The 9,454-nt window shown below is 34.6% G+C and overlaps 1 pseudogene; it reads left to right on the forward strand.

Annotated features, from left to right (window-relative positions):
• Positions 1 to 7,953: 7,953 nt before the first annotated feature.
• On the forward strand, positions 7,954 to 9,239 carry LOC133779731 (small ribosomal subunit protein uS15-like; annotated as a pseudogene).
• Positions 9,240 to 9,454: the final 215 nt, after the last annotated feature.

Below are 9,454 nucleotides of genomic sequence, written 5' to 3' on the forward strand. Positions count from 1 at the left end.
CTTTTTCATTTAAAACTTTAAATATTTGCAAGGGATCCCAAAAAAAGTTTAAACAAAAGTTATTACATCATTGTTATCAAAATATGTAGACATAAGCGACAAAATGGACTTTTACCCTAAGTCCCTCAAATATCCCAACCCCGGCGGCCGAGCAGGCCAAACATGTATGCACCGCTCCAAAGCCTTCCAACTTATGGCTGGTCTACTTTCCTCTTTCCCTTACATGCACCATAGAGCACCCGTGAGCCAAGGCCCAACAAGAAAACTCAACAAGGCATAATAATAACAATATTAAATGTCAACAGCAATTGGCATGCTTCACAGATTATAATTACATTCATTCAAATCATATAAATCATTGACATGTTACACAGCTTATAAACATGTTCATTTCAAACACATAAACCATTTGCATGGCCATGCCAAGTAGCCATGCAGAGTGACCCAACCGAGCGAGGTGCGTCTCCCAGCACCAAGCTTACAATCCATGCCGGGAGAGTGTGTACATAACTCCCATGGTGGCCCCGCCATCATGGCCTACGTTTCGCACAATTATAGTCGAATACGGACCATGTCGATCAATAAAAGATAATTCAACATAAATAAGCATAGCAAACATCATTATGCATAAATGGGAGCTCAACCCTAACAAATTCAAATATAAGGTCATAACAGTATCCCATCATAACCTGGCAAGCGCCCTACTCTATGTGCATATGCCAATTTTCTTACCTAGATTCCAGCAATAAAGCTTACACAAACCCAAGTCCGATTCCTTTTAAGCGTCCTTTGATAACCCTAAGTCCCAATCAATAAAATGTAGGTTTAGTTTTCTCATAAACCAAATCCTACTATAACTTTTCCACAAACCTCACTAGGCTCTAAGTACACTTTAAACATGTTTCATTATGTCCTAGGAACCTTAGCTTATGATCCCCTAAGGTTACCCATTAAAAACAAACCTAGGCTGTCAGCACAGGTCGTTCGACTGGCTGAACAAAAATGCTTGCCTGCCTGCATGCACGTTGGTCGACCAGTTGCCATAGGCCGATCGATCGGCTCTATACAAAGAGCCAAAATCAGCATTTTTCCAGATTTTCAAACTTAGCCAATTTCAAACCAAATCGCCCCAAACTGACTTTAACCCAAAATTTATGCACCAAAACAAATATACAACTCAAAATACATCATCTAGGTGCCATTTAAACATCAACCATAATTCAAGAATTAGGGCTAAAATCCCCAAATTTCCCCCAATTTCAAAACTCACCTAATTCATGGTTTTCAATTCGAATTCAAGCCTTAAAACATTTCATGAACATGTTTCTAATCTCAGTCTACCCATATAAGCAACCTAGCATCATTAAATTTGAAAAATCAACTAAAATCCTCAAATCCCATCAAGAACAAAATGAAGCATAATGAAGAAGAACTCTTACCTTTCTCTTGTGATTGATTCCTATGATGAAGATGTAACTAGCAGCTGGAAAATCCTCTAAGAACCTTGAATTCTCCTAGCTATCTTGAAGAAATTTGCAACTTGATGAACTCTTAGTTTGGTTTAATGGCGAGGAAGATAAGAGAAAGCTAGTAGAAGAGAAAGAGTGTACTAGAATGTGAAATGAGGATAGGCATCAACACTTAGTCATTTTTTTCTAACCCCTTCACTAAATGACCAAAATACCCCTTCCCCATAATTCTCACTAAATCAGCCCCAAGGGAAGAATGGTAATCTTCCCTTAACTCCAATTATGTCACTAAACTCCAATTATTATCTAATATCCATCAAGTATAAAATATCAGATAATACCTCGAAACTCGACCAAAGCCGGATATTTCCCCATGACGACATTTATGCTATTACTGCTTGAAGGAATCCACTATTTCCGAAACTCAACATATTCCCACACAATAATTTGGTCACAATGCACATAACATATATAATCACAAATATACCCTCAGCTGGTCAAAATACAAATATGGACATAATCAAATATATTCAATTATATAATAATAATATAATTCATAAATTAATTCCACGCATGCCCTTCAGGCATGCCATTAGGGTACTTAACCTCATTAGGAGTTTCAGACATTACAACTATCACCTCCTAATAGAGATTTCATCCTTGAAATTTACATGAAAAACTTGGAATATTGATTCCCGCATATCTGACTCTGGCTCCCAAGCCGCTTCCTCTACTTTGGTGTTCCTCCATAATACTTTCATTAAGGAAATAGTCTTATTCGATAAGACTTTACCCATTTCTATCCAGAAATTCCATTAGCATATCTTCATAGGATCAATCTCTCTGTAACTCCAAGGTCTCATAAATCAACACACGTGTAGTATCCGACACATATTTCCTTAGCATCGATACATGAAACACACTGTGAATCCCTGACAAAGGATAATATGTAAGCCAGTTGCCTAGTCCCTTCCAGGATCTCAAGAGGTCCAACAAACCTAGGGTTCAATTTCCCTTTCTTTCCAAATCATGTTTTCTCTTTCATTTCTGAAACTCGGAGAAATACATAGTCTCCAACCTGGAACTTCACGTTCCTCTGTTTGGATCTGCTTAGCTTTTCTGTCCATTCTATGAAGCAAGCATCTGCACTCTAATCTTCTCAATGGCTTCATTGGTTCTCTAAACAAAATCAGGACCAAGATACTTTCAATCACTCATTTCATCCCAATGGATAGGTGATATGCATTTCCTACCATGTCACATCTCATATGGAGCCACTCTGATAGTTGACTGATTACTATTATTGTAAGAAAACTCAATCAAAGGAAATGTAATTACTCCATGATTTCTCGAAGTCCAATACACATGCCCAAAGCATGTTTTTTTATATCTGGGTTGTTCTCTCAGATTTTCCATCAGTCTAAGGATGATAAGCAATACTAAATTTCAGGCTTGTACCCATTGCCTTCTACATGATTTTGCAAAACTTGAAAGTAAATATAGGATCTCGATCTAACACTATAGACTTTGGTGCCCCATGGAGACATACAATCTCCTTCACATATAGCTTAGAATACTGACCCACAGTATAATTCTTTCATACAGACAGAAAGTGCGCTGACTTGGTATATCGATCCACGATCACTCTTACAGATCATATTACCCCATAGTCCAAGGCCATACATCCACAAAATCCATGTTCATATCCTCCCATTTCAATTCAAGAATTCCCAAAGGTTGTAATAACCTCGCTTGTCTCTAGTGTTTAGCTTTCACTTGCTGACAAGTTAGGCACTTAGCCACATATTCACCATATCATTATTCATCCCTAACCACCAATACCAATATTTTAAATCCTGATACATCTTCGTGGTGCGTGGATGAAATAAGTATGGAGTGGAATGAGACTCATCCAGAGTCTTTTCTTAACACCAGCATCCATCGGAATCACATATCCGATCTTTATATCTCAACAGATTTATATCTGAAATAGGAAAGTCCTTAGCCACTCCAGCTAAGACTTCCTCTCTATGCCTCACCATTTGTGGATCACTCTTTTCTGCTCCTTTAATTATTTCCACAGGGGTAAACTAAAGAGTTATATTTACCAATTTACCAACCATGAAATATATACCAGCACTAGTCATTTCCTCAGCTAACTTTGCTGATATCAATTTCAAACTATACACTTGGCCTGAACCTTTCCTACTTAAGGCATCAATCACCACGTTAGCTTTCCCTAGATGATAAAGGATTTCACAGTCAAAATCCTTCACCAATTCTAACCAACGTCTCTGTCTCATGTTCAAATCATTTTGGGTAAAGAAATACTTTAACTCTTATGTCAGTGTATATCTCACACTTTTCCCCATATAAGTAGTGTCGCCACACCTTAAGTGAAATTCCACTGCTACCAACTAAAGGTCATGTGTAGGATATCTCTGTTCATATTCTTTCTGCCGTCTTGAAACATAAGCTATGACTCTCCCAGCTTGCATAATGACACATCCTAGTCTCTGTCGCGTCACGTCACAATACTTCATAACCTTCTTGTTCTTATACAACAAACTAAGAACTGGTGCAGTGATCAGTCTCTGTTTCAACTCTTGGAAGCTTTGTTCACATCTATTAGTCCACACAAACCTCAAATTCTTACGTGTTAGTTCAGTCAAAGGCATTGTAATCCTTGAGAATCTTTCAACGAAATGCTAATAGTATCGTGAAAATCCAAGGAAACTTCTAACTTCTGAAGCATTCCTTGGCTTTGGCCAATCTTTTACCACTTTTGTCTTAGCTGGATCACCCATAATCCCATTCTTACTCACAATATAACCCAGAAATATTACTTGAAGAAGCCATAACTCGCACTTCTTGAACTTTGCATACAATTTGTGTTCCCAGGGCCTCTGTAGTACCAAATGGAGATGTTCTTCTTCTGATTGAGAATAGACCAATATATCATCAATAAACACAATCACGAATTTGTCCAAATAATCTTCAAAGCCATTAAAATTTGCTGGACCACTGGTCAGTCCAACAGACATCACCAAAAATTCATGATGCCCATACCTCGTGCAGAAGGCGGTCTTTGGAATATCTTCTTCCTTTATCTTCAGCTGGTGTAAAACGCCTTACTCTAATATTTTGAAAAAATTTGACATGCTCATAAACTTATAGAAGGAAACCCACTTATTATATGAAAAATCTCAGTGGGGGCTTGCTAAAATATGCAAGTTGGGCCCAATAGTTTAAAAAGAAAATAATAGTTTTCATGCAACATTTTTATAAATAATTAAAGTTAAAGTCCCACTAATAAATTCTGAAAAGTTAAAAAAAATAAACATAATATTATTCTTCTATAAACTGATCGTTTGTTCGTCCATAGGATGCCCCCATGCCATATGCACCCTGACGTTGGAACTCCTCACATCACCACGCGTACCATAGAGAAATCCTATTTGCTACCTGGAAGGGAAAGTAAGGGGGTGAGCTAAAAGCGTAGTAAGGAAGTAGAAACAACACACAAGTAAACATAAAGAAAACATATTCACATTCATACATCGTTATACATCATATTTAACTTCATTATCATACATCATCATCATAAACATTTTCTTCATGAACATTATCATCATAAGCATTATAATCATAAGCATCATTATCATAACTTTGTGAACATAGCCCCCTATCTTGTCCATGTCACAACTTAAGGTAAACAGGAACTCTGGTTCTTGAATAACCTCGACACGTTCGCCCTATGAGTTACGTCTTCATATCCTTAGTAACTCGGGTTACGTCTTCATATCCTTAGTAACCCCTTTTGTTGTGTCACGTTCAACACGCTAACAACCATTACATATCATACAACATACAAAAATACATGCAATCCAGTCATATCAAAGCCAAGAAAAACTACATGAATTTCTTACAATCATCATATCATATCAAAATAGTATTTCATACATGGACATCATCATATATATCATTCATATTCATACAAGCCAATCTTACTGTTCATAGCAAAACAAATAGAATTATGTCTAACTTCCTTACCCCAGGTCCGAGCAAAGCAAAATTGGAACAAACTTCACAACGAGCCTATAATCATAATCAAATAGTATTCTTTAACATCACATGAGATTTCTTGTGCCCAACATATATACCCCATGTGTGCATGGGCCATACACACATGGGGCAATTTACACATAATTTCCAAACATGCACATTTTTCACATAGAATCACAAAAGAATAATGCTAATTCTACCTATTATCCATGCATGGTTTTCAAGTAATTATTATACGGTTGAATAATAGACATATTTTTTAACGTAAAAGTGCATTTGTATGCGACATGCATACGTGGGAGCGTTGTTAAAAAGTGACGTTAAAAACGATAATTCTTACATGCTTATTTCTAACTTTTTCAAATAAAGATTTAGCAACATAATTTCCTCACCATTATTTATTTCTTTTAAATTCCTAAGTTGATTAAACCTCTTAAGGCATTATTTTTATTTCATAAAAAAATTATTTAGCCACTTTCTAAAAAATAATAATAATAATTCCATTTTAAATTGTATAGAGAAATAACAAGAATTAAAATTATCTAAAGGTACTTGTAAATATCATGTTTCTTTTAGAAAAAAACATTTTATTTTAAGTTAACAAAAATACAAGATTTGGTGTGAGAAAATATAATTTTAGGTGTAGGAAAAATATAATTTTGCTTGTATTAATTAAGACTTAATTTATGTAGTGTAAATGAACGTAGGTTAAACAAAATAATTATTTTTAATTTATTAATCTAAACTTTCAGCAACTATTTATTTGTTTAAAAGTCACAAGGGAAATCAACCCAACATTTCCTTAATTAAAAATAAAGAAAACTATACTTATTAAAAATGTGAAAATTCATGGTTACAATTAAAAAGATAATCATTTTTAATATATACATAGTTTAGGGTATTAATTTATTTAATCAAATACACAAAATTCATTTCATTTAAAAGATATTTTCTCATTTTTACCAAAAACTTCCAGCAACATATTAAACATTCAAAAATCATAAAATTGGAATTAAAACTTATATTTTCTTCATAAAATATATATAAAAAAATATAGGTATTAATTTGAGTAAAAATATCATTTTAATGTGAATTAAAATACCCTTTAAATTTTATAAAATCATCATAGCACTTGGAACATCACTTTTGCATGCAAATCATTATTTCACCAAATTTCTCACCAACTATACACAAAATCAGCAAGCAATATTCATCATAATATTTATTCCAAACACATGCTTTCAAAACTCAAATATGAATATTTATGTACCACCAATACATCAATTTATAAAATCATAAAATCATCATAGCACTTGGAACATCACTTTTGCATGCAAATCATTATTTCACCAAATTTCTCACCAACTATACACAAAATCAGCAAGCAATATTCATTCCCAACACATGCTTTCAAAACTCAAATATGAATATTTATGTACCACCAATACATCAATTTATAAAGATTTAAGACACGTCATTTCATTTATCCAATTAACCTAGCATGTTCTTAATATGCATGGGTGACACAAAAATAAAACAATCTCATCATGCATCACACCTATGGGCGAAACCTTTTCATCCATATTTCATGTTTTTCGTTTACATGTTTACAAAATATTGGGGAGAATTACATTAGCATGAAATAGATCAAGACAACACTTAAGCCCTAGCATGCATCTACTAACATTTTTAAAGGAACCCACTTAAAATCTTACAAACCTATCATGTTTCTAAGAGTACATTGGCATTAAAAATAAATGAACATGTTTGGGCATCACCCCTAGGCTGAAATAACCAAATCCCTTCATGCTTTTCCATAGAATTTTTAAACCAACAAAACATAGCATCAAGTCTTATCTCATACAAATAAAGCAAAACCCTTCAATAGTTCAATTATAACAAGGTTTCTCTCCATGACCAACAATAGAATATTGCCATAAACCAAAACACAATGAATACCCAAGCCACACGCCTGGGTCAGATCCTTCACGCATCAAAATAAAAAAAAATCCATCAATCCATATAACCCAAGAAAACATAATAACATTAGGGCTAAAAATTCATTCCCTCTCTTGATTGTAGAATCAAGAACACAAAAGTGACCAACACCCAAAACTATAACCACCCCTTGTTCAAGCCTAGGGTTTCAAAACCCACAAAAAGAGTAGAAAAAAAAAATACTCTTAGCATCAATGGAAGAAGAAGACTAATTAAATCAACACTAAAAACCAATACTTACCCTTAGGGATTCGGAAATCCCTAACTACCTCTTCCCCATGGGTTATTTTTTTCTCTCCTTCTTTCTTCCTTCCATCTTCCACGATCTCTCTCTCCCCTGTCTCTCACTACAACAAAACCCCCTTTCAATAACACATCATTATAATACTATTAAAAAAGTATTATAGTATATATAAAGTAAATGAGTAAAGTAACACGCGACAACTGAAAAAAAAAGCGGCAAATGAATGTGCCTAACCAGTCTTTTCCCTATTATGTGCAGTAGACTCCCCTTTTCATCTCTTTCTCTCTCTGTCTCATTTTCCATCATATTTTCCTTCTCTCCTTTCTCTTCCTGCTATACCCATCTCTATTTTCCCGTCCCCTTGCTGGAAAACAAGTAAAGACTCAACCTTATCTCTATTTTCCTGTCCCCTAGCTGGAAAACAATTGGTAAAGACTCAACCTTATCACCACCTCCTCCTCCTCCTCTCTTGGACCAAACCTCCTACTGGAGCCTTGATGAAGAAAAAAAAATGGAGCCAAAGTAAATCTCAAGATATATGGTAAATATAAAGTATGCTTCTCTATAATTTTTTATTTGAAATTTTGACTATATTTTTCTTGAGAATCATTGCATCCACGAGCCATGTTTTCTGATGATATATATATATATCTATAAAAATATAATCTTTGACATTTCCCTCACTACTCTCCCTCATCTCATTGTATCTCCCTAAATCTCTCGTGACCTTCTCTAGGTTGGGATATGAAAATTTCTATTAACAAGCTTATTTTCAGTATGATGCTGTTAGGTTGAGGAGAACATTTGCAAGTTTGCAAAGAAGGGTCTTACTCCATCTCAGATCAGTGTGATTCTTCATGACTCTCACGGGATTGCTCAGGTGAAGAGTGTTACTGGAAGCAAGATCTTGCGTGTTCTCAAGGCCCACGGTAATCATTCTTAGTGTTTTGTTTTATGAGCTCAAGAGTATAACCTTATTTTTAGTCAATGTTGAGCCTTATCTTCGGTCATTGTCGACCCATTTCATTGCTTTTTTTTGTTGGAAGAACTTTAGGTCTAGTTAACTGTTTGCTAAATATTTGAATGAGCGAAGGGAATAATTAATTTTTATGGTTTTTCATTTGTTTAATTTTGGGTAATTGGGATTATAGTGTAATTGAGCTAGTTGTTTTTCTTGTTTGAGTATCTTAATACGGTTATTGAATGATAAGGGCATGTAGCCTTTGGTTGGGCGATGTCTTATCTGTATGTCTTGGTTGATTGGATTTCTTTGTTTTTATAAAATTGGTTTTGTTTGTTAGGTCTTGCCCCTGAAATTCTTGAAGATCTGTACCATCTTATTAAGAAGGCAGTCTCTATTAGGAAGCATCTAGAGAGGAACAGGTCGATTGATTTTGGTAGAGAGCAGGATGCACAGACTTGCATGTTACTACAAGAAGACCAAGAAGCTTCCCTCCATTTAGAAGTAGTAAGTACTTTTGTTTCTCCATGTCTACCAGTCTATAACTTGTTAATAGAAATGATATTCTTTGTATCCATTCATTTATTAGAGAATTGAACTGTGTCTTTTATTTTATTAGATAAAATAGAAGCGAATAGAATATCTGAGTAGTATCTGCTCATGCTTTTATTTATTATACTAACTTTTTATGTACTAAGGAAGGCTTATGTAGAAAAT

Source organism: Humulus lupulus, chromosome 5 (genome assembly GCF_963169125.1).
Source record: "Humulus lupulus chromosome 5, drHumLupu1.1, whole genome shotgun sequence".
NCBI lineage: Eukaryota > Viridiplantae > Streptophyta > Magnoliopsida > Rosales > Cannabaceae > Humulus > Humulus lupulus.